The 27,913-nt window shown below is 45.3% G+C and overlaps 1 pseudogene; it reads right to left on the bottom strand.

Moving 5' to 3' along the window:
- Positions 1 to 18,077, bottom strand: part of LOC127926456 (CCR4-NOT transcription complex subunit 10-like) — a 38,607-nt pseudogene extending 20,530 nt beyond the window's left edge.
- Positions 18,078 to 27,913: the final 9,836 nt, after the last annotated feature.

The following is a 27,913-nucleotide window of genomic DNA, read 5'->3' as shown; positions in this document are numbered from 1 at the left end:
TGCAAGAAGTCAACACTTCTTGTTGTAATTTACAATCTAAGCATTTATATGGAATGACTGTAATTTGCAATAGACAAGGAAGTCATTACGGAAAGGAGGTGAAGCTTTTATTGGGCCCAGAGGCCCTTTTGACTGCACAGACACACATCCTACCCCGGAGAGAACCTGTGCACAGCTCTGGCCATTAGGATAAAGTGTTCCATTAAAACGCATGTCGGCTTAGAACAAGGGAAAGTGATGTATCTGCTTTGTCCAATCATATCGGTCTGTGCTTCTCCAAGGGCATGATGTGCAGACACAGACAGTTGCTGTTTGATAGAGGCTGTTTCTAGCCGTGTTGACTGTATTGTCATTAGGTGTCCACATGTACTTTCCAGGGCTGTCCAACTTTAACAACACACACTGTAGTGACCTGCTGAGCCAATAAGAGAAAGAAGCACAAACCTGCAGAGGAATATTCTCAGGGATTCATTGAGCAATAGGCACGGATGGCTCCTCTTCTACAAGCTCTTCATGTTCTGAATTAGGTTGTGGAGATTTGAGGACAGGTCATAGGTCATACTGTAGAGATAAGATGTTGCAAACACACGTGGTCCTAGTTCTTCATAGTATATTCACCATAGCCAAAGTTGTAAGGAATAAAGTTCCTTTGAGTGAAAAATATAGTTTTTGTACATTATTTGATAAAGTTGCTTGTTTACCGGCAATAGGTGGAACCTGACACCTTCAACAAGGGGTAGAGGTGAGTACAGAGCTACACTGAGGATTTGTAGTAATATAATAACCACCAGTATGAGTTTAAATTGGAAAAGAACCTGCTAATACATCAAGTGAAGTCACCACTCACCTTTGTTCACGGCAAAGGAAAAGGCATTATGGGGAAAAACACTGAGGGAGGCTGCTTTACTGCAGGGATCCTCAACGAGGAGGTCCCTGCTTTACTGCAGGGATCCTCAACGAGGGAGGTTGCTTTACTGCAGGATCCTCAACGAGGGATCCTCAACGGGGAGGTTGCTTTACTGCAGGGATCCTCAACGAGGAGGTTGCTACTGCAGGGATCCTCAACGAGGAGGTTGCTTTAATGCAGGGATCCTCAACGAGGGAGGTTGCTTTACTGCAGGGATCCTCAACGAGGGAGGTTGCTTTACTGCAGGGATCCTCAACGAGGGAGGTTGCTTTACTGCAGGGATCCCTCAACGAGGGAGGTTGCTTTAATGCAGGGATCATCAACTAGATTCAGCCGCAGGCTGTTTCTTTTATTGAGTGGATGGTCAGGGGGCCGGAAAATAATTACTAATCATTTAAACACTGTAAGAAGCCCAAACAGATATAATATTTGACTAAAACATAATAATTTAAAACCTTGTTTACATTTGTATATAATCACGTCTCTGTAACGAACTTCGTCTGTCGTTTGAAGAGAGTCAGACCGAAATGCAGCGTGTAGGTTACTCATGACTTTTAATGAAGATAATGCGGTACATGAAATAACTGAAAATACAAAAACAACAAACGAGTGAAACTAATTACAGCCTATCTGGTGACTAACACAGAGACAGGTACAATCACCCACGAAATACAACGCGCACTTCCTAAATACGGTTCCCAATCCTGACTCCACCAGGAATCGAGACAACGAGGAAAACATCGCCAAGATCAGGCAGTCTCTCTACCATGTGTGGAATACCAGATTTCAAAATGAAAATGACTAGCTGATTTCCTGGTTTTCAACAGTCTTTAAATCGCCTCAGGCAGCCAAGCCTAACTAGACACAAACACACAATTAATACAAACCCTAATACGAAATACACCATATAAACCCATTTTGTTATTTTAAGTCTCTCTACCATGTGTGGGAATACCTATTTCTGAAAATGACTCCAAGTCTTTAATGTCCAACAATCAAACAATGGTTTTGTTTTTTAACCGGTCCTACTTCTGTCCAAGTCAAGTTACAGGTAAGAGACAGGAAGGGGAAAGTATCCCACACACCAACAAAAGACTCAAGACAGTTGACTAAAAAGTAGACTTACGATGCACCTGATGCTGTTGAAGGTGTTTCTCTACTTCTCCAACTGTATTACTCAAGTAAAGAGAGGGGGAAATTGAAGGTGCCATTGTATGGGGGAGCAAAGCCCTTGAGGCATTGAAGGTGCTCCACTGTTCTGAGAGATTGAGTTTATCCTCGGAGGACTGAATAGAAATGGCTCAAATTGCTTTGAACTCCACAGTCACCCCATTTCACTGACATCTTCCTACTGTGCCTCCAGGCAGGAAGGAGAGAGAGAGAAAAAGAGAGAGAAAAAAAAATGAAAAAAGAAGAGAGACAGAGAGGGGAGGGGGAGAGGATGAATGCCTGATGAGTGTGTTTTGACCAGAGGCAGTGCCAGGGGACTGACCGTCTGTAGGGCCTGTAGGGTCCTCCCTAGCAGCTGATGTTTTATTGAACTTTGGGAGCCCAGAGCCACTAATAAGCAACCTGTGCCACGGGGCCCCTGGAGTATTGACAGACGTATACGCCGGAATAACCATCAAAGAGGAGCCTTGAATGTTCTGGTTCCTTTGATATCCCCCTCCCCATCGCTCTGCATTCTGTTACCCTGACTGAGAGTGTATGAGGGAGTTACACTGCACAGCAGGCAGCAGAAGTGGAGAAGTGGAGGAGTCCATTTCTGTTGCATTGCAGAGTGGTGCCATGCAATGAGCAGGAATGGGAAAGGAATGTTGCCTGCTCCAGACACTATACAGATGCACTTAATTCATCTTAATTTGACCCTGCTTCTCACAGCAGGAAAATAATCCTGCAGTAACAGGAAATGTGAATTATTATGTGATTATAATTAATGGTAATTTTTGTAGGAATCGGAGGTTAGATCTTTTTATTCCACTGTTGTTCTCCATGACGCTCTGTGCCAGCGCCTTTTGAGTTTGGTCTGCTCTGCTCCAGAGTGTTGGAATGAATGCCATGCCACACAGCCCACACATTCGCATTCATAGTTAGTAGCCTTACACAAGCCTTGGTGGCGTGCGTGAACTGTTGGTGTGAACTGGAATGGCTCATAGGAGCAGGAGCATACTGTATCTCTGATTTCTGTAGGTGAGTACAGCTTGTTGGTGTGAACTGGAATGGCTCATAGGAGCAGGAGCATACTGTATCTCTGGTTTCTGTAGCATGAGTACAGCTTGTTGGTGTGAACTGGAATGGCTCATAGGATCATACTGTATCTCTGGTTTCTGTAGCAGTACAGCTTGTTGGTGTGGCTGGTGGCTCCTGGGCAAGGCATACTGTATCTCTGGTTTCTGTGGCGTGAGTACAGCTTGTTGGTGTGAACTGGAATGGCTTAGGAGCAGGAGCATACTGTTCTCTGGTTTCTGTAGTGAGTACAGCTTGTTGGTGTGAACAATGGCTCATAGCCATACTGGGTTTCTGTGGCGTGAGTACAGCTGTTGGTGTGAACTGGAATGGCTCATAGGAGCAGGAGCATACTGTATCTCTGGTTTCTGTAGCGTGAGTACAGCTTGTTGGTGTGAACTGGAATGGCTCATAGGTACTGTATCTCCTGGTTTCTGTAGTGTGAGTACAGCTTGTTGGTGTGAACTGAATGGCTCATAGGAGCAGGAGCATACTGTATCTCTGGTTTCTGTAGCGTGAGTACAGCTTGTTGGTGTGAACTGGAATGGCTCATAGGAGCAGGAGCATACTGTATCTCTGGTTTCTGTAGCGTGAGTACAGCTTGTTGGTGTGAACTGGAATGGCTCATAGGATCATCTCTGGTTTCTGTAGCGTGAGTACAGCTTGTTGGTGTGAACTGGAATGGCTCATAGGAGCAGGAGCATACTGTATCTCTGGTTTCTGTAGCGTGAGTACAGCTTGTTGGTGTGAACTGGAATGGCTCATAGGAGCAGGAGCATACTGTATCTCTGGTTTCTGTAGCATGAGGAATGGCTCACAGCATACTGTTGGTGTGAACTTGTTGGTGTGAATGGAATGAGACTCATAGGAGCAGGAGCATACTGTATCTCTGGTTTCTGTAGCGTGAGTACAGCTTGTTGGTGTGAACTGGAATGGCTCATAGGAGCAGGAGCATACTGTATCTCTGGTTTCTGTAGCGTGAGTACAGCTTGTTGGTGTGAACTGGAATGGCTCATAGGAGCAGGAGCATACTGTATCTCTGGTTTCTGTAGCGTGAGTACAGCTTGTTGGTGTGAACTGGAATGGCTCATAGGAGCAGGAGCATACTGTATCTCTGGTTTCTGTAGCGTGAGTACAGCTTGTTGGTGTGAACTGGAATGGCTCATAGGAGCAGGAGCATACTGTATCTCTGGTTTCTGTAGTGTGAGCACAGCTTGTTGGTGTGAACTGGAATTGCTCATAGGAGCAGGAGCATACTGTATCTCTGGTTTCTGTAGCGTGAGTACAGCTTGTTGTAGTACACCACCTGGACAGGATGCTAGTCTGTTGCTGGGACTATAAAATGGGACTGTGAATAAGTTGACATTTACAGGTAAGTGCTAAAAATAAAGGAAACACCAACATATAGTGTCTTAATAGGGCATTGGGCACCACGAGCCACTAGAACAGCTCCAATGCACCTTGGTATAGATTCTACAAGTGTCTGGAACTCTATTGGAGGGACACAACACCATTCTTCCACAAGATGGTGGTGGAAAACGCAATCTCAGGCGCTGCTCCAGAATCTCCCATAAGTGTTCAATTGGGTTGAGATCTGGTGACACACACACACACACACACACACACACAAACACACAAACAACAACAACAACAACAACAACAACAACAACAACAACAACAACAACAACAACACTGACATTACATATCATCTACCTCCCACCTCTGTGTCACAGCACTGACATTACATATCATCTACCTCCCACCTCTGTGTCACAGCACTGACATTACATATCATCTACCTCCCACCTCTGTGTCACAGCACTGACATTACATATCATCTACCTCCCACCTCTGTCACACAGCACTGACATTACATATCATCTACCTCCCACCTCTGTGTCACAGCACTGACATTACATATCATCTACCTCCCACCTCTGTGTCACAACACTGACATTACATACCTCCCACCTCTGTGTCACAACACTGACATTATATATCATCTACCTCCCACCTCTGTGTCACACAGCATTGACATTACATATCATCTACCTCCCACCTCTGTGTCACAGCACTGACATTACATATCATCTACCTCCCACCTCTGTGTCACAACACTGACATTACATATCATCTACCTCCCACCTCTGTGTCACAACACTGACATTACATATAATCTACCTCCCAGCTCTGTGTCACACAGCACTGACATTACATATCATCTACCTCCCACCTCTGTGTCACAACACTGACATTACATATCATCTACCTCCCACCTCTGTGTCACAACACTGACATTACATATCATCTACCTCCCACCTCTGTCACACAGCACTGACATTACATATCATCTACCTCCCACCTCTGTGTCACAGCACTGACATTACATATCATCTACCTCCCACCTCTGTGTCACAACACTGACATTACATACCTCCCACCTCTGTGTCACAACACTGACATTATATATCATCTACCTCCCACCTCTGTGTCACACAGCATTGACATTACATATCATCTACCTCCCACCTCTGTGTCACAGCACTGACATTACATATCATCTACCTCCCATCTCTGTGTCACAGCACTGACATTACATATCATCTACCTCCCACCTCTGTGTCACAACACTGACATTACATACCTCCCACCTCTGTGTCACAACACTGACATTATATATCATCTACCTCCCACCTCTGTGTCACACAGCATTGACATTACATATCATCTACCTCCCACCTCTGTGTCACAGCACTGACATTACATATCATCTACCTCCCACCTCTGTGTCACAACACTGACATTACATATCATCTACCTCCCACCTCTGTGTCACAACACTGACATTACATATAATCTACCTCCCAGCTCTGTGTCACACAGCACTGACATTACATATCATCTACCTCCCACCTCTGTGTCACAACACTGACATTACATATCATCTACCTCCCACCTCTGTGTCACAACACTGACATTACATATCATCTACCTCCCACCTCTGTCACACAGCACTGACATTACATATCATCTACCTCCCACCTCTGTGTCACAACACTGACATTACATATCATCTACCTCCCACCTCTGTGTCACAGCACTGACATTACATATCATCTACCTCCCACCTCTGTGTCACAGCACTGACATTACACATTGCCATCACTGCACCTTGTTTATGTGGGTATGTATGTAAACCCAGGCTATAATTAGACAGGGAAAGGAATGGTTCTAATTGTTGGACTCATCCGTAGGTTGCCTCTCTAGGCAGGTTTTCATCAACGTGAGAATTCAGATGGATTTTGAATCTGAAGCTGCTAATAATTCCAGATATTGTTACATTCATTACAAAACTAATTACATGAGCAATATTCCTAATGAAGATATGCACAAAATAAGACTGATTTAGGTGATAATTAAACATGGTTAATTAAGGCTTGTTCTACAAACACTAATTATTTGTCAACAGTTAGACAATAATTGCTTGTTGAGAGACAAACGTTTTTACAACACAAAATATGATCTGATTTGTCATATTAACTTGAGTAAATGTAAACAAAGAATTACCATTCCAAATGCACCTTTGTCAGTGTTTTGACTGAGGCCACAGCTAATTCTATATTGTCATCTTTAAAATGAGCTATGTTTATGCCGTTTCCTGAATTACATAAAGACATTTGAACAAAGAGATCAGCTAGAGATCATGTCTGCTCAGGACAAGGCATAAATATATTTTGAGTGTGTCACTCTGAAAGCTGTAAATAACTTTTCCGTCACATATTATACTAATTGGCACCCCCAGTATAGCCTCATAGACTTAAAGCGAAGCAACAAAACTCACTCACTGCCTTGCTCTCTGCTGCTCTAAGCAGTCTTGTGGCAGAATGGGTTAGAATGGGTCAACTTAGTTGTTGAATACTCATTATTTCATTCATATTCATCATATTTACCCTCCTTTTCCCAGTTCTATAGAAGATTACTTTTTAAGATGATCACCCTGTGAGACCCAAGCATTTTTGCAAATGCATTTTGTGACATAAATACCTCTAGCTCTGGCTCAGAATGTTTGTTTCACTACTACATCTTAGAGAAGACAGGACACACACCATGTGCTACTAAGAGATGTATCTGGGTCTAAGGAGATGAATGACTGTAAGTGGTGTTTGACCTAAGTTAGGACCTGTTGTATTTTAGCAACGGGGGGCACGTAAAGACAATGACGGACATGTATGAGAACATTTAAAAGGTACAGCTTGATTTTTGAGGGATACTTCAACCATAGTTAGGATTTATAAATGATGTACTATTGTAGTAAACCGTATACTACTCACAAAATATTATATCAAAACTGAAACACTCATGATAACAAAACTAAAACACTGATGATAAACTATAACACTGATAACAAAACTAAAACACTGATGATAAACTATAACACTGATGATAAACTATAACACTGATGATAAACTGTAACACTGATGATAAACTATAACACTGATGATAAACTATAACACTGATGACAAACTATAACACTGATGATAAACTATAACACTGATGACAAACTATAACACTGATGGTAAACTATAACACTGATGACAAACTATAACACTGATGATAAACTATAACACTGATGATAAACTGTAACACTGATAATCAACTATAACACTGATGATAAACTATAACACTGATGACAAACTATAATACTGATGGTAAACTTAGAGAGCACCTGTTCTGGTGAATATTAACACTGATGATAATATACTTGGGACCCGTCCCAAATGGCACCCTATTCCTACATAATGCACTACATTTGTTCAGACCCCCGGTAAAAATAAATAGTGCGCTATGTTATGGGGGAATTGGGTTCCATGTGGGACGTAAAGCTGTATGTACATAGTGGTGGAAAATATACTTGATTCAACACAGATTTGTTAACAGAAATCAGAGTGGCAATCATTAATGATTCTATTTTGACTAATCTATAATTGAATGTAGTTTAATAAATCAGGTTTATGACTAAGCTTTCCCTGTAATGGTTTTTATAACTATTTGATCACCAATGAGAATGTCACTGAAGCAAATAGAATGGAGGAGACACCGGGCGATGAAGGAGCCGTATCAGAAACCGGAGAACAATGTGTCAATGTCTCTTAAATCTAACAGGCAATTCAAACTGATCTGAGATATACACAACATCTTCATGGATTAATATCTCCCTATTACATGACTGAAACAAACAGACAACTTGGGATTCAACCAGACAGCTCGATCCAATTCGGACCCAACCAGACAGCAGCTCGGGATCAACCAGACAGCTCGAGCCAACCAGAGCCAACCAGACAGCTCGGCCAACCAGAGCCATCCAACCAGACAGCTCGGGAGCCAACCAGACAGCTCGGGAGCCAACCAGACAGCTCGAGAACCAGACAGCTCGAGCCAACCAGACAGCTCGGGAGCCAACCAGACAGCCTGGGAGCCAACCAGATAGCCGGGAGCCAACCAGACTTGTGATCAAATTTACACAACAACAATGATTAACACTCATTCAAAAATGTGACATTTGAATTCTGTGCCTTTTCATCTGCGTGACTTGAATGACGTCAGTTTCTGCCGTAGCTTTTGGCTAGAGATGATGATTTAATTGACCGCTGACAAAGATTAGCTGGATCCAGGGCTTATTTAATTGTGTCCTGAAGCCAGTGTGTGATGTGTGATGAGTTTTGGCACTATTATTGACAATAACATTCGGTTGAACCATAATTTGAAATGGTATTATTCATGCAGGATGTAAGTGGAACGATTATGTTACAAACATTACACGGATGAAGACAGACAGGCGCAGGATGGCACTTTACCATTCTTCGAGTTCAAGGGTGCCATAATGAGATGCGTGACATCAGCAGACATTAGAAATCTACAGGCAACACACGCCTGGCCTGAGGCACCTCTCTCTCTCTCTCTCTCGCTCTATATATATATATATATTCTTGGCTGAGTGTTTTAGTGTTTCACACATTAGATTACATAGAGATAGAGGTACAAGTGCTGGACTTGTGCTCTGAAGCATCCATAACTATTCTCTAAAATATGTATATCAGAGCTTCCAAGCAAGATAGTGCTAAACAAATGTGACACTCACAATAAGAGAATGCTATCTAACAGGCTGTTATTTTGCCCTTTTCAAACACATTTTCTGCAATTCTACAAATGTTTCCATCGCTCATGCCGTGTTCTTATGCTATCTGAGTGACTCAAACGTTATAACAAAAACAGTGGAGGTAATCCAGCCTGGCGGCAGGTAGCCCAGTGGTTAGAGCCTTGGACTAGTAACCGAAAGGTTGCTTGATCAAATCCCTGAGCTGACAAGGTAAAAATCTGTCATTCTGCCCCTGAACAAGGCAATTAACCCATTGTTCCTAGGCTGTCATTGTAAATAAGAATTTGTTCTTAACTGACTTGCCTGGATAAATAATAAAATAATAATGTGTGAGCCTAAAGTGTGAAAAATCTGTCGTTGAGGATCAGGCTCGCCATTTCTACTGTGGCTTACAAATGTCAAAAGTGTCATCCACAATAAAATCCAGTGTCGTGAGGTTAAACATGTTCTTCAGTTGCTCAAGCTGACAAAGGCTTTAGACAGTGAGAAAAGAATACCTACTGCATGTGTTGTATGTAAAAAGACATGTCTGTATTGTACTTTTTTTAACCAGACAAGTCAGTTAAGAACAAATTCTTATTTACAATGACAGCCTACCAGGGAACAGTTCAGGGGCAGAACAACAGATTCTGTCACCTTGTCAGCTCTGGGATTTGATGTAGCAACCTCTGGTTTACTGGCCCAATGCTCTAACCTCTAGGCTACCTGCCGTAATGTGTTGTGTATTGTATTGAGTATTGTAGTGTGTATTGAGTACGTTATTGTGTATTGTATTGTATTGCATTGTGTATTGTATTGTGTACTGTGTTGTGTATTGTATTGTGTACTGTGTTGTGTATTGTATGGTGTGTTGTATTGTATTGTACTTTAATAGTAATTATATCACAGTGATAAGGATTATAGCTGTTTATGTTTCTTAACAATTTCACTCATATGGCCTGCATTAAATAATGTGTACAATTAATGTGCAGTTCATTTAGAGAGCCCACAACATATTGAGCTAGCCAGGATGTTGTCCACCGACTTCCGCCGGCTGTTCCTCTCCTTGTTCCAACCTTCGTCATCGCTGATCCATTTTTCATTTTCCATTGGTTTGTCTTGTCTTCCATCACACCTGGTTCCAAACCATCAATTCCATGTTGTGTATTTAACCCTCTGTTCCCCCTCATGTCCTTTAACCCTCTGTTCCCCCTCATGTCCTTGTCGGTGATTGTTTATTGTAAGTGTTTGTGTAAGTCTGTACTGGTGTGTATCTAACCCTCTGTTCCCCCTCATGTCCTTGTTCCCCCTCATGGTGATTGTTTATTGTAAGTGTTTGTGTACGTCTGTACTGATGTGTATTTAACCCTGTACTGGTGTGTATTGTAAGTGTTTGTGTACTCTGTACTGGTGTGTACCCTCTGTTCCCCCTCATGTGTCCTTGTCGGTGATTGTTTATTGTAAGTGTTTGGCATACGTCTGTACTGGTGTGTATTTAACCCTCTGTTCCCCCTCATGTCCTTGTCAGTGATTGTTTCTTGTAAGTTTTTTTGTGTACGTCCTGTACTGGTGTGTATTTAACCCTCTGTTCCCCCTCATGTCCTTGTCAGTGATTGTTTATTGTAAGTGTTTGTGTACGTCTGTACTGGTGTATTTAACCTCTGTTCCCCCCTCATGTCCTTGTCGGTGATTGTTTATTGTAAGTGTTTGTGTACGTCTGTACTGGTGTGTATTTAACCCTCTGTTCCCCCTCATGTCCTTGTCAGTGATTGTTTCTTGTAAGTTTTTGTGTACGTCTGTACTGGTGTGTATTTAACCCTCTGTTCCCCCTCATGTCCTTGTTGCTGATTGTTTATTGTAAGTGTTTGTGTACGTCTGTACTGGTGTGTATTTAACCCTCTGTTCCCCCTCATGTCCTTGTCAGTGATTGTTTATTGTAAGTGTTTGTGTACGTCTGTACTGGTGTGTATTTAACCCTCTGTTCCCCCTCATGTCCTTGTCAGTGATTGTTTATTGTAAGTGTTTGTGTACGTCTGTACTGGTGTGTATTTAACCCTCTGTTCCCCATCATGTCCTTGTCAGTGATTGTTTATTGTAAGTGTTTGTGTACGTCTGTACTGGTGTGTATTTAACCCTCTGTTCCTCCTCATGTCCTTGTCGGTGATTGTTTATTGTAAGTGTTTGTGTACGTCTGTACTGGTGTGTATTTAACCCTCTGTTCCTCCTCGTGTCCTTGTCAGTGATTGTTTATTGTAAGTGTTTGTGTACGTCTGTACTGGTGTGTATTTAACCCTCTGTTCCTCCTCATGTCCTTGTCAGTGATTGTTTATTGTAAGTGTTTGTGTAAGTCTGTACTGTTGTGTATTTAACCCTCTGTTCCCCCTCATGTCCTTGTCAGTGATTGTTTATTGTAAGAGTTTGTGTACGTCTGTACTGGTGTGTATTTACCCCTCTGTTCCCCCTCATGTCCTTGTCGGTGATTGTTTATTGTAAGTGTTTGTGTACGTCTGTACTGGTGTGTATTTACCCCTCTGTTCCCCCTCATGTCCTTGTCAGTGATTGTTTATTGTAAGTGTTTGTGTACGTCTGTACTGGTGTGTATTTAACCCTCTGTTCCTCCTCATGTCCTTGTCAGTGATTGTTTATTGTAAGTGTTTGTGTAAGTCTGTACTGTTGTGTATTTAACCCTCTGTTCCCCCTCATGTCCTTGTCAGTGATTGTTTATTGTAAGAGTTTGTGTACGTCTGTACTGGTGTGTATTTACCCCTCTGTTCCCCCTCATGTCCTTGTCAGTGATTGTTTATTGTAAGAGTTTGTGTACGTCTGTACTGGTGTGTATTTACCCCTCTGTTCCCCCTCATGTCCTTGTCGGTGATTGTTTATTGTAAGTGTTTGTGTACGTCTGTACTGGTGTGTATTTACCCCTCTGTTCCCCCTCATGTCCTTGTCGGTGATTGTTTATTGTAAGTGTTTGTGTACGTCTGTACTGGTGTGTATTTACCCCTCTGTTCCCCCTCATGTCCTTGTCAGTGATTGTTTATTGTAAGTGTTTGTGTACGTCTGTACTGGTGTGTATTTAACCCTCTGTTCCCCCTCATGTCCTTGTCAGTGATTGTTTATTGTAAGTGTTTGTGTACGTCTGTACTGGTGTGCATCAGGTTGTTACCCATTGATTTTTATTATTCTGTTTTCCGGTGGGTTTTTTGTAAATAAACTGTGCCGTTGGAAACACTTATTTCTCTCCTGCATCTGTCTTCTCTGTTGCCAGTTAAACACCCTTACAGATGTAAAACGTGGACAAGGCCTGAGGTGCACATTCATAGGAAACACTTTATTGGGATAGTCTCTAGTAGATGGTTTGTAGATGTTCAATCACTGTCAACAACATTTCAACTAACCATCCATAACCCATAACCTTAACCTTTATTCTATACCTAACCCTAACCCTAAGGCTGACCCTAGCAAAGCAGTTGCTTATCAACAGATAGTTTGTTGAGAGTATGAACATCTGTAAAGCATCTATATGGGTCGGTTCATATACGGTTCATATCATACAGTATCTTTCTGTTCTTAGATACAGACAGCATCATGTAGACATGGTAACCATCAGACAAAATTATGACTTTTTAAGCACAGAATGATCCTCCTGTATGTTCAACGTCAGTGGAAATGTGATTGATTACATTTGCTCCCGATATTACCAGAATGCAGTTCTTTATTGTTCCAGGAAGTAATTAAGATGATAATGACATGGAAGCTTCGCCAAGACCCTCATGCTTGGATCGATACAATGTATGAGTGTGATCATTAGCGTGATGGCAATATTTATTAATTATGGTCACCGTTGATAAGAATGTCCTCTCAGCTAAACAATAAAAACAAATGGTTATTTGTAGTTCATATTCATGATTACAGTATTTGTAAATGCCAGCTACATTTGACCAGCCATGCACACATTGTATTTCACTATTACACTGTGTTTAATTTGTGTGTCAAAATGTAAATGCTCTTTTCTTTTATCAAGTGATGACCAGCTGTTTGTTGTTTCTAAGCTGTCCTGTGTAATGACCTCTGTTATTGCAACATAATGTCAGACAACAGTCATTGACTTGAAGTGTTTTGTTGCGTGGAATCCACACTGCCTGAATATCGCTCAGACTCCAGGCTAAGTGGTTTGTCTTCTTCATTAGTTTAGATGCAAAGCTTTCAAAACGCCATTCATTTCTGTGTTATGAAACTTCAGTGACCAATATATTGTATTGTATGTATTTCTAATTGAATTTCCTACTGAGTTCTGCAGTTCAGCGATGTCCTCTGCTGTTTCAACCAAAAACAGTTTCTGCACATAACCAGTGATGGTTTGTGCTTTGTGCATCACACAACTGACTTGCCTCAGTCACAGAGCGTGATGTCATCACAATCACTCAACCGCTTTTGGCAGAGCAGGTGTGAGGACATTCTCCTCACCATCTCATGTCGGTGGTCCATTCATAGACAGATTTCCTTTGTGTAGAGTTATTTAAAGGGTTTATAAAACAATGATAAAGCATAAAGAAAGTTTAAATAGTATCGGCTCTAATATTTTGCGTTGCAATATTGACTATGTAGCACAGGAGGCTGCTGAGGGGAGGACGGCTCATAATAATGTCTGGAACAGAGTGAATGGAATGGCATCAAACACATGGAAACCACATGTTGGTGTATTTGATAGCGTTCCACTCATTCCACTCCAGCCATTACCACTAGTCTGTCCTCCACAATTAAGGTGGCGCCAACCTCCTGTGCTGTGTAAGTCATGGCAGGCTGACACTCATTCAGGCTCATCCAGACTGAGCCAGACTCGTCCACAACACTCAGCAGGAGAGACAGCGAAGGCCAATGGCAGGACAATGTCACTTCTCGTCCCCTGTTAATAATGCCCTGCCACTGCCTATCTAGTCCACACCACTGACAGTGGCCATCTGCATCCACAGAGCATTGTCTGTCTAGTCAGAGGCCATCCATATCAACAGAGCCTCTTTGTGCATCCCAAATGGCACCCTATTCCCTACATCCTGTACAATCCTTATCTGAGCCAGAAGGGCCCGTAGGTCAGGAGTCTCCCTTGGGGCCCTAATCAGAAGTAGTGTACTATAAAGTGAATCGGGTGCCATTTGACACACACAGCATCTAGTCTGCAGCACTGCCACTGACAGTGGCTCTGGACAACCAAATCCACATGGACAAAGCATCTGTGTCTGTGTCTGTTAACTGGCTGAGACTAGAAACTAGAAATTGAAACAGAGGCTCAATCTCTCTCTGTTAGCCATGCAGGCATTTCAAGACATACCAAACGTCTCCTCTGTTCAGCGCTGATCAGGGAGATGATTAACACACACACAAACACACTTACATGCACACACACATATGCACGCACACACACTCTTACACGCACGCACGCACGCACGCACACGCACGCACACACACACACACACACACACACACACACACACACACACACACACACACACACACACACACACACACACACACACACCAACAGGCATTTACATTCCACACCCTGTGCTCTGCTCTGCGCTGCTCTGGTCTGCGCTGCTCTGGTCTGCGCTGCTCTGGTCTGCTCGTGTCTGTACTTAACTTTACCAAGGCAATGATTTGTAGCGATTGAGTGAATCGGCTCCAAGCTGTACACCAATCACAGGGGACATATGGAGCTGTACATATGAGGGAGGTATTTGTCAACCTAATTGGCCTATGGATAAGGGGGATTTGTAAGGGTAGCTGTAGGCTACATTGAGACCTATGGCTTGATCATTATGTTAATATTTAGCATGTTCTAACACCCTATTAGATGAGTGTATTTCTGACAGATATCCCTTTATGTCAAATATCTGGCTAGACGTTATGCCATGAGGACATATTGCACTGAACAAAAATATAAGCGCAACATGCAACAATTTCAATGATTTTACTGAGTTACAGTTCATATAAGGAAATCAGTCAATTGAAATAAATTCACTAGGCCCTAATCTATGGATTTCACATGGTTGGGCTCCTGAGTGGTGCAGCAGTCTAAGGCACTGCATCTCAGTGCTAGAGGCATCACTACAGACCCTAGATAGATTCCAGGCTGTAGCCCAACTGGCCAGGATTGGGAGTCCCATAGGGTGGCGCAAATTGGCCCAGCGTCGTTAGGGTTTGGCCGGGGTAAGCTGTCTTTGTAAAGAAGAATATTCAGACCCTTTGCTATGAAACTCAACATTGAGCTCAGGTGCGTCCTGTTTCCATTGATCATCCTAGAGATGTTTCTACAACTTGATTGGAGTCCACTTGTGGTAAATTCAATTGATTGGACATGATTTGGAAAGGCACACACCTGTCTGTATAAGGTCCCAAAGATGACAATGCATGTCAGAGCAAAATTTGTTTTTAACTGGCTTGCCTAGTTAAATAAAGGTTCAATTAAAAATAATACAAAAAACAAGCCATGAGGTCAAAGGAATTGTCCGTAGAGCTCTGAGACAGGTTTGTGCCGAGGTACAGATCTGAGGAAGGTTACCAAAAAATGTCTGCAGGATTGAAGATCAACAAGAACACAGTGGTCTTCATCATTCTTAAATCACAGAAGTTTGGAACCACCAAGACTCTTTCTAGAGCTGGCAACCCGGGCAAGCTGAGCAATCGGGGGAGAAGGGCCTTGGTCAGGGAGGTGACAAAGAACAGAGCTCCAGAGTTCCTCTGTGGAGAATCTTCCAGAATGAGAACTATCTCTGCAGCACTCCAATCGGGACTCCACCAATCAGGACCAAGGTAAGACCCAGATGCAGACAACGTTGAATAAACAATAGTTTAATATTCCAACAGGAGCAGGCAATAGGCAGGTCAAGGCAGGCAGGAGCCAGTAAACCAGAGGTGGGGCAACAGTACAGAGCGGTAAGCAGGCTCAGGGTCAGGGTAAGGCAGAGGTCGATAATCCAGAGGTGGGGCAACGGTACCGAGCGACAAGCAGGCTCAGGGTCAGGGTAAGGCAGAGGTCGATAATCCAGAGGGGGGCAAAGGTACAGGTCGGCAGACAGGCTCCGGGTCAGGGGCAGGCTGAGTGGTCAGCCAGGCGGGCTCGGGTCAGGACAGGCAAGGGTCAAAACCAGGAGGGCGAGAAAAGAGAGACTGGAAAAAGCAGGAGCTGAGACACAAAACGCTGGTTGACTTGAACAAACTAGACGAACTGGCAACAGAACACAGGTATAAATACACAGGGGATAATGAGGAAGATGTGCTGTACCTGGAGGGGGTGGAGACAACCACAAAGACAGGTGAAACAGACCAGGGTGTGACAGTAACAGCATACCTGGTTGACCGGGGTGTCGGTGCTGAAAATCTGCGATGAGGACTGGGTCCAGGATGTCCCTGGTGGGGACCCAGCACCTCTCCTCCGGGCCACAACCCTCCCAGTCAACCAGGTACTGGAACCTCCTGCCCCGAGGTCTAACCTTCAGGAGACGCCTCACCGTGTAAGCCGGTTGGCTGTCGATGAGACTGGGGAGAGTAGTGGGCCTGGAAATGGGAAACAAAGGGCTGTGAGATATGGGTTTTACTCTGGACACATGAAAGGTGGGATGTATACGAAGGGTACGGGCAACAGAAGGTGAACAGCAGAGGGGCTAATGATCTTGGAGATGGAGAATGGGCCAATAAACCGGGAGGAGAGTTTGCGGGATTCCACCCGGAGGGATAGACCCCAGATGGATAGCCATACCTTCTGCCTAAGACGATACTGGGGAGCTGGAGTCTGATGGTAATCCGCTTGTTGTCGATACCTGGAGGTGGTCATGAGGAGGGCCGACCGGCCTCTCTTCCAAGGACGACAACAGGGGCGGACAAACATCTGGGCAGAAGGTATGCCGACCTCCTCTTCCTGTTCAGGGAAGAGTGGGGGCTGATACCCCCATAAACACTCAAATGATGATAGGCTCGTGGCAGAGCAGGGAAGGGTGTTGTGGGCGTATTCCACCCACACCAGCTGCTGGCTCCAGGTGGTGGGGTTGGCGGCGACCAGGCAGTGCAGGGTGGTCTCGAGGTCCTGGTTGGCTCGCTCCGACTGGCCTTTAGACTGGGGGTGGAACCAGGAGGACAGGCTGGCCGACGACCCAATGATGGTGCAGAACGCCTTCCAGGACTGGGACGAGAACTGAGGGCCACGGTCGGAGACCATGTCCACAGGCAGTCCATGGATCCGGAAGACGTGCTGCACCATGAGATGGGCCGTCTTCTTGGCAGGGGGTAACTTGGGGAGAGGAATGACGTGGGCGGCCTTGGAAAAGCGGGCCCACTCCAGGACCGGGAGCAGACAGCGTCAGGCACGAACATCCGGTTATCTGCCCCCGGTTATCTGTCCCCCCCAGGATTCGGCTGGGACCGCTGCACCTCCCGGACCTGTTTCCCATTACCCCTGCTGAGTGCCATCGCCAGGCACGAGGTGGGAAGAATGGTCTCAGGCTCAGTGGTGGTAGCCGTGAGGTTATAGCGGCGATATAGGGCATCCGGCTTGACGTTCTTGGACCCCGGGCCCAGCTCCCGATTCCCCACATCGTAATTCCTCTCCGTGGTGGCGAGGTGGAAGGAGAAGAAGGTGCAGGGATGCAGCTTATGGTCCAGGGCAGAACGTTGGGACAGAACAGCCCCCACTCCAACATCCGAAGCATCGGCCTCCACCACAAATTGATAGGAAGGGTCCGGATGAACCAGGATTGGAGCCGCGGTGAAGCGTATTTTAAGGTGCCGAATGCCCGGTCCACGGCCATGGACCATGTGAACGGATCCTTGGTAGAGGTGAGGGCAGACAGGGGGAGTTCAGGGTGTTGTCACACCGGATAAAGCGGCAATAAAAGTTGGCGAACCCCAGGAAGCGTTGCAGCTGCACCCTGGACGTAGGCTGAGGCCAATCCATCACCGCTTTCACCTTCTTGGGATCCATCTTGACTCTCCCAGAAGAGATGATGTAGCCTAGAAAGGGAATGGTGGATCAATGGAACTCACACTTTTCCACCTTAACGAACAACTAGTTCTCCAGAAGGTGCTGAAGAACCTGCTGGACATGAACCACGTGTTCTTGGGGGAAGCGGGAGAAGACGAGGATGTCATCAAGATGAACCGGTTCAGCATGTAGCGGAGAATGTCATTCACCAGAGTCTGGAACACTGCAAATGTACAGATCGGCAGGCAGGCTCAGTGTCAGGGCCAGGCTGAGAAAAAAGACTGGAAAAAGCAGGAGCTGAGTCACAAAACGCTGTTTGACTTGAACAAACAAGAATAACTGGCAACAGACAAACAGAGAACACAGGTATAAAATACACAGGTAATAATGGGAAGATGGGCACACCTGGAGGGGGGTGGAGACAATCACAAAGACAGGTGAAACAGATTGGAGTTTGCCAAAAGGCACCTAAAGACTCTTCGCCAATGAGAAACAAGATTATCTGATCTGATGAAACCAAGATTGAACTCGTTGACCTGAATTCCACGCGTCACGTCTGGAGGAAACCTGACACCATGAAGTATGGTGGTGGCAGCATCATGCTGTGGGGATGTTTTTCAGCGGCAGGGACTGGTCAGGATCGAGGTAAAGATGAACAGAGCAAAGTACAGAGAGATCCTTGATGAAAACCTGCTCCAGAGTGTTCAGGACCTCAGACTGTGGTCGAAGGTTCACCTTCCAACAGGACAACGACCCTAAGCACACAGCCAAGACAACTCAGGAGTGGCTTCGGGACAAGTCTCTGAATGTCCTTGAGTGGCCTAGCCAGAGCCTGGACTTGAACTTGAGCTAACATCTCTGGAGAGACCTGAAAATAGCTGTGCAGCAACGCTCCCCTTCCAACCTGACAAAGCTTGAGAGGATCTGCAGAGAAGAATGGGAGAAACTCCCCAAATACAGGTGTGCCAGCCTTGTAGCTTCATACCCAAGAAGACTCGAGGATGTAATCACTGCCAAAGGTGCTTCAACAAAGTACTGAGTAAAGGGTCTGAATAATATTTTTTTTAGAAATTAGCAAACATTTCTAAAAACCTTTGCTTTGTCATAATGGGGTATTTATTGTGTGTAGATTGGTTAGCAGGAAAAATAATTTAATCAATTTTAGAATAAGGTTGTAACGCAACAAAATGCAGAAAAAGTCAAGGTGTCTGAATACTTTCCGAAGGCACTTTGTATATTTATTTGACATTTGAGCCCATATTTACTGTACTTCCATTCATTTCTTCAACTAGTACCAGGGGACCTTCAGTCAAGTCTTGTGAGGCCTTGTTAAGGGTGTGTACAGGAGGCCAAGTCAGGTGCAGGAGAGCAGAGTGTAGCAAACAGGCGCACTTTAACTCCGGTCCAAAAACGACAGCACATAAAAACATAAACTGGCCAAAAACACAGAATATAACAAAAGTATGGCGCCTGACAATATCCACATAACAATAAACAATTACACACAAAGACATGGAGGGGAACAGAGGACTAAATACATGCAGTGTGATTAGGGAATGAAAACCAGGTGTGTATGGAACAAGATAAAACAAATGGACATGGAGTGGCGATGGCTAGAAAGCCGGTGACGTCGATCGCTGAACGCTGCCCGAACAAGGAGAGGAGCCGACTTCCCTCGAAAGTCGTGACAGGCCTGTCCTAGAGAAAAACAACCAAAATGTACTTATTTGTGAGAGCCTATCCTTTCCACAGAGGGGTCATATTAGTGTGTAGCCCAAACAGTTCGGACGCTACAGACAGAGATTAGCAGATTGGCTGTAACCGACTTCAAACGAGTCCCAAGATGCTTGTGGGGGTCATAGAGCAAAACGGTGAACACCATCGTGAACGTGAAAGCATAATGTTTCTATAGAGTTTGTAGGCCAAACCATTTGGAGACTACAGTTGATTTTGTGAGAAGACCGATTTTCAAACACCGCTTTAGCTCTGTCACCTTTCACCTCAGATGCGGAACTGCGATGTCAGCGGAAGTGGTGGATTGAAAAGCCCCCCAGATATCTATAGCTTAAATTAACAGATTTTAATGGGGATTTTGTTAATATGCTAATTATACTTCTGCGGGGGCGTGGACATCAATTCTAGGTAAACTTTCTTAAGCACCATCCAATAGGGCTGCTGCTCCAGCAGCATTAGGCAGATGAAAGCAGCTGCATGAGGCAGAAAATAACAGTCTCCAGGCAGACAATAGCAGCTACATTAGGCAGACGATAACAGTCTCCAGGCAGACAATAGCAGCTACATTAGGCAGACGATAACAGTCTCCAGGCAGACAATAGCAGCTACATTAGGCAGACGATAACAGTCTCCAGGCAGACGATAACAGTCTCCAGGCAGACAATAGCAGTCACATTAGGCAGATGATAGCAGTCACATTAGGCAGACGATAGCAGTCACATTAGGCAGATGATAGCAGTCGCATTAGGCAGACGATAGCAGTCTCTGGGCAGATGGTAGCAGTCTCCTGGCAGACGATAGCAGTCACATTAGGCAGATGATAGCAGTTGCATTAGGCAGACGATAGCAGTCACATTAGGCAGATGATAGCAGTCGCATTAGGCAGACGATAGCAGTCTCTGGGCAGATGGTAGCAGTCTCCTGGCAGACGATAGCAGTCACATTAGGCAGATGATAGCAGTTGCATTAGGCAGACGATAGCAGTCACATTAGGCAGATGATAGCAGTCGCATTAGGCAGACGATAGCAGTCTCCTGGCAGACGATAGCAGTCTCCTGGCAGACGATAGCAGTCGCATTAGGCAGACGATAGCAGCTACATTAGGCAGACGATAACAGTCTCCAGGCAGACGATAGCAGTCTTCGGGAAGACGATAGCAGTCTCCTGGCAGACGATAGCAGTCACATTAGGCAGATGATAGCAGTCGCATTAGGCAGACGATAGCAGTCTCTGGGCAGATGGTAGCAGTCTCCTGGCAGACGATAGCAGTCACATTAGGCAGATGATAGCAGTCGCATTAGGCAGACGATAGCAGTCTCCTGGCAGACGATAGCAGTCTCCTGGCAGACGATAGCAGTCGCATTAGGCAGACGATAGCAGTCACATTAGGCAGATGATAGCAGTCGCATTAGGCAGACGATAGCAGTCTCCTGGCAGACGATAGCAGTCTCCTGGCAGACGATAGCAGTCACATTAGGCAGACGATAGCAGTCACATTAGGCAGACGATAGCAGTCACATTAGGCAGATGATAGCAGTCGCATTAGGCAAACGATAGCAGTCACATTAGGGAGACGATAGCAGTCTCCTGGCAGACGATAGCAGTCTCCTGGCAGACGATAGCAGTCACATTAGGCAGACGATAGCAGTCGCATTAGGCAGATGATAGCAGTCGCATTAGGCAGATGATAGCAGTCACATTAGGCAGATGATAGCAGTCACATTAGGCAGACAATAGCAGTCATATTAGGCAGACGATAGCAGTCACATTAAGCAGATGATAGCAGTCACATTAGGCAGACGATAGCAGTCATATTAGGCAGACGATAGCAGTCACATTAAGCAGATGATAGCAGTCACATTAGGCAGACGATAGCAGTCACATTAGGCAGATGATAGCAGTCACATTAAGCAGATGATAGCAGTCACATTAGGCAGACGATAGCAGTCACATTAGGCAGACGATAGCAGTCACATTAGGCAGATGATAGCAGTCGCATTAGGCAGACGATAGCAGTCACATTAGGCAGACGATAGCAGTCACATTAGGCAGACGATAGCAGTCTCCTGGCAGACGATAGCAGTCACATTAGGCAGATGATAGCAGTCGCATTAGGCAGACAATAGCAGTCACATTAGGCAGATGATAGCAGTCACATTAGGCAGACGATAGCAGTCACATTAGGCAGACGATAGCAGTCTCCTGGCAGACGATAGCAGTCTCCTGGCAGACGATAGCAGTCACATTAGGCAGATGATAGCAGTCGCATTAGGCAGATGATAGCAGTCGCATTAGGCAGATGATAGCAGTCACATTAGGCAGACGATAGCAGTCATATTAGGCAGACGATAGCAGTCACATTAAGCATATGATAGCAGTCACATTAGGCAGACGATAGCAGTCATATTAGGCAGATGATAGCAGTCACATTAGGCAGACGATAGCAGTCACATTAGGCAGACGATAGCAGTCACATTAGGCAGACGATAGCAGTCATATTAGGCAGACGATAGCAGTCACATTAAGCAGATGATAGCAGTCACATTAGGCAGATGATAGCAGTCGCATTAGGCAGACGATAGCAGTCACATTAGGCAGACGATAGCAGTCACATTAAGCAGATGATAGCAGTCACATTAAGCAGATGATAGCAGTCACATTAGGCAGATGATAGCCGTCACATTAGGCAGACGATAGCAGTCGCATTAGGCAGACGATAGCAGTCGCATTAGGCAGATGATAGCAGTCACATTAGGCAGATGATAGCAGTCACATTAGGCAGATGATAGCAGTCACATTAGGCAGATGATAGCAGTCTCCTGGCAGATGATAGCAGTCACATTAGGCAGATGATAGCTGTCGCATTAGGCAGACGATAGCAGTCACATTAGGCAGACGATAGCAGTCACATTAGGCAGATGATAGCAGTCACATTAGGCAGACGATAGCAGTCACATTAAGCAGATGATAGCAGTCGCATTAGGCAGATGATAGCAGTCGCATTAGGCAGACGATAGCAGTCATATTAGGCAGACGATAGCAGTCTCCTGGCAGACGATAGCAGTCGCATTAGGCAGATGATAGCAGTCACATTAGGCAGATGATAGCAGTCGCATTAGGCAGATGATAGCAGTCGCATTAGGCAGACGACAGCAGTCACATTAGGCAGACGATAGCAGTCACATTAGGCAGACGATAGCAGTCACATTAGGCAGATGATAGCAGTCGCATTAGGCAGACGACAGCAGTCACATTAGGCAGACGATAGCAGTCACATTAGGCAGACGATAGCAGTCATATTAGGCAGACGATAGCAGTCGCATTAGGCAGATGATAGCAGTCACATTAGGCAGACGATAGCAGTCATATTAGGCAGACGATAGCAGTCTCCTGGCAGACGATAGCAGTCGCATTAGGCAGATGATAGCAGTCACATTAGGCAGACGATAGCAGTCATATTAGGCAGACGATAGCAGTCTCCTGGCAGACGATAGCAGTCACATTAAGCAGATGATAGCAGTCACATTAGGCAGATGATAGCAGTCACATTAGGCAGACGATAGCAGTCTCCTGGCAGACGATAGCAGTCACATTAAGCAGATGATAGCAGTCACATTAGGCAGATGATAGCAGTCACATTAGGCAGACGATAGCAGTCACATTAGGCAGACGATAGCAGTCACATTAGGCAGATGATAGCAGTCACATTAGGCAGATGATAGCAGTCACATTAGGCAGATGATAGCAGTCACATTAGGCAGATGATAGCAGTCACATTAGGCAGATGATAGCAGTCACATTAGGCAGACGATAGCAGTCACATTAGGCAGATGATAGCAGTCACATTAGGCAGATGATAGCAGTCACATTAGGCAGATGATAGCAGTCACATTAGGCAGACGATAGCAGTCTCCTGGCAGACGATAGCAGTCACATTAGGCAGATGATAGCAGTCGCATTAGGCAGATGATAGCAGTCGCATTAGGCAGACGATAGCAGTCACATTAGGCAGACGATAGCAGTCACATTAAGCAGATGATAGCAGTCGCATTAGGCAGATGATAGCAGTCGCATTAGGCAGATGATAGCAGTCACATTAGGCAGACGATAGCAGTCGCATTAGGCAGATGATAGCAGTCACATTAGGCAGATGATAGCAGTCACATTAGGCAGACGATAGCAGTCACATTAGGCAGACGATAGCAGTCACATTAGGCAGACGATAGCAGTCACATTAGGCAGATGATAGCAGTCACATTAGGCAGATGATAGCAGTCACATTAAGCAGATGATAGCAGTCACATTAGGCAGATGATAGCAGTCACATTAGGCAGATGATAGCAGTCACATTAAGCAGATGATAGCAGTCACATTAGGCAGATGATAGCAGTCACATTAGGCAGATGATAGCAGTCTCCTGGCAGATGATAGCAGTCACATTAGGCAGACGATAGCAGTCACATTAGGCAGATGATAGCAGTCACATTAGGCAGACGATAGCAGTCACATTAGGCAGATGATAGCAGTCACATTAGGCAGATGATAGCAGTCACATTAGGCAGATGATAGCAGTCTCCTGGCAGATGATAGCAGTCGCATTAGGCAGATGATAGCAGTCACATTAGGCAGATGATAGCAGTCACATTAGGCAGATGATAGCAGTCACATTAGGCAGATGATAGCAGTCACATTAGGCAGATGATAGCAGTCACATTAGGCAGACGATAGCAGTCTCCTGGCAGACGATAGCAGTCACATTAAGCAGATGATAGCAGTCACATTAGGCAGATGATAGCAGTCGCATTAGGCAGACGATAGCAGTCACATTAGGCAGACGATAGCAGTCACATTAAGCAGATGATAGCAGTCGCATTAGGCAGATGATAGCAGTCGCATTAGGCAGATGATAGCAGTCACATTAGGCAGACGATAGCAGTCGCATTAGGCAGATGATAGCAGTCACATTAGGCAGATGATAGCAGTCACATTAGGCAGACGATAGCAGTCACATTAGGCAGACGATAGCAGTCACATTAGGCAGACGATAGCAGTCGCATTAGGCAGATGATAGCAGTCACATTAGGCAGATGATAGCAGTCACATTAAGCAGATGATAGCAGTCACATTAGGCAGATGATAGCAGTCACATTAGGCAGATGATAGCAGTCACATTAGGCAGATGATAGCAGTCACATTAGGCAGATGATAGCAGTCACATTAGGCAGATGATAGCAGTCTCCTGGCAGATGATAGCAGTCGCATTAGGCAGACGATAGCAGTCACATTAGGCAGATGATAGCAGTCACATTAGGCAGACGATAGCAGTCACATTAGGCAGATGATAGCAGTCACATTAGGCAGATGATAGCCGTCACATTAGGCAGATGATAGCAGTCTCCTGGCAGATGATAGCAGTCGCATTAGGCAGATGATAGCAGTCACATTAGGCAGATGATAGCAGTCACATTAGGCAGATGATAGCAGTCACATTAGGCAGATGATAGCAGTCACATTAGGCAGATGATAGCAGTCACATTAGGCAGATGATAGCAGTCACATTAGGCAGATGATAGCAGTCTCCTGGCAGATGATAGCAGTCACATTAGGCAGTTGATAGCAGTCACATTAGGCAGATGATAGCAGTCACATTAGGCAGATGATAGCAGTCACATTAGGCAGATGATAGCAGTCTCCTGGCAGATGATAGCAGTCACATTAGGCAGATGATAGCAGTCACATTAGGCAGATGATAGCAGTCACATTAGGCAGATGATAGCAGTCACATTAGGCAGATGATAGCAGTCACATTAGGCAGATGATAGCAGTCACATTAGGCAGATGATAGCAGTCACATTAGGCAGATGATAGCAGTCACATTAGGCAGATGATAGCAGTCGCATTAGGCAGATGATAGCAGTCACATTAGGCAGACGATAGCAGTCACATTAGGCAGATGATAGCAGTCACATTAGGCAGACGATAGCAGTCACATTAAGCAGATGATAGCAGTCGCATTAGGGAGATGATAGCAGTCGCAGTAGGCAGACGATAGCAGTCACATTAGGCAGACGATAGCAGTCGCATTAGGCAGATGATAGCAGTCACATTAGGCAGACGATAGCAGTCATATTAGGCAGACGATAGCAGTCTCCTGGCAGACGATAGCAGTCGCATTAGGCAGATGATAGCAGTCACATTAGGCAGACGATAGCAGTCATATTAGGCAGACGATAGCAGTCTCCTGGCAGACGGTAGCAGTCACATTAAGCAGATGATAGCAGTCACATTAGGCAGATGATAGCAGTCACATTAGGCAGATGATAGCAGTCGCATTAGGCAGATGATAGCAGTCTCCTGGCAGATGATAGCAGTCACATTAGGCAGATGATAGCAGTCACATTAGGCAGATGATAGCAGTCACATTAGGCAGATGATAGCAGTCTCCTGGCAGATGATAGCAGTCGCATTAGGCAGACGATAGCAGTCACATTAGGCAGACGATAGCAGTCACATTAGGCAGATGATAGCAGTCTCTGGGCAGATGATAGCAGTCGCATTAGGCAGACGATAGCAGTCACATTAGGCAGACGATAGCAGTCACATTAGGCAGATGATAGCAGTCTCTGGGCAGATGGTAGCAGTCTCCTGGCAGATGATAGCAGTCGCATTAGGCAGACGATAGCAGTCACATTAGGCAGATGATAGCAGTCTCTGGGCAGATGGTAGCAGTCTCCTGGCAGATGATAGCAGTCGCATTAGGCAGATGATAGCTGTCGCATTAGGCAGACGATAGCAGTCACATTAGGCAGATGATAGCAGTCACATTAGGCAGACGATAGCAGTCACATTAGGCAGACGATAGCAGTCACATTAGGCAGACGATAGCAGTCTCTGGGCAGATGGTAGCAGTCTCCTGGCAGACGATAGCAGTCACATTAGGCAGATGATAGCAGTCTCTGGGCAGATGGTAGCAGTCTCCTGGCAGATGATAGCAGTCACATTAAGCAGACGATAGCAGTCACATTAGGCAGATGATAGCAGTCTCCTGGCAGATGATAGCTGTCGCATTAGGCAGATGGTAGCAGTCTCCTGGCAGATGGTAGAGTCTCCAGCCAGAGAAATAGCTCATCCCAGACTTTTTACATGTCTGTTTATGACATATACAACTCTTGCTGGCAAAGGCACAGGGTTGGGGCAGGGTTGTGGAGGAAACAGATTGGGTCTCTATTACATTTACATTACATTTAAGTCATTTAGCAGACGCTCTTATCCAGAGCGACTTACAAATTGGTGCATTCACCTTATGACATCCAGTGGAACAGCCACTTTACAATAGTGCATCTAAATCTTTTAAGGGGGGTGAGAAGGATTACTTTATCCTATCCTAGGTATTCCTTAAAGAGGTGGGGTTTCAGGTGTCTCCGGAAGGTGGTGATTGACTCCGCTGTCCTGGCGTCGTGAGGGAGTGTGTTCCACCATTGGGGAGCCAGAGCAGCGAACAGTTTTGACTGGGCTGAGAACTGTACTTCCTCAGTGGTAGGGAGGCAGCAGGCCAGAGGTGGATGAACGCAGTGCCATTGTTTGGGTGTAGGGCCTGATCAGAGCCTGGAGGTACTGAGGTGCCGTTCCCCTCACAGCTCCGTAGGCAAGCACCATGGTCTTGTAGCGGATGCGAGCTTCAACTGGAAGCCAGTGGAGAGCGGAGGAGCGGGGTGACGTGAGAGAACTTGGGAAGGTTGAACACCAGACGGGCTGCGCCGCTGGATGAGTTGTAGGGTTTAATGGCACAGGCAGGGAGCCCAGCCAACAGCGAGTTGCAGTAATCCAGACGGGAGATGACAAGTGCCTGGATTAGGACCTGCGCCGATGTGTGAGGCAGGGTCGTACTCTGCGGATGTTGTAGAGCATGAACCTACAGGAACGGGCCACCGACCTT

This window comes from Oncorhynchus keta, unplaced genomic scaffold, assembly GCF_023373465.1.
Source record: "Oncorhynchus keta strain PuntledgeMale-10-30-2019 unplaced genomic scaffold, Oket_V2 Un_contig_7609_pilon_pilon, whole genome shotgun sequence".
Lineage (NCBI taxonomy): Eukaryota > Metazoa > Chordata > Actinopteri > Salmoniformes > Salmonidae > Oncorhynchus > Oncorhynchus keta.
The sequence above is the reverse complement of the archived record's forward strand: the minus strand, read 5'-3'. Positions and strand labels throughout refer to the sequence as shown.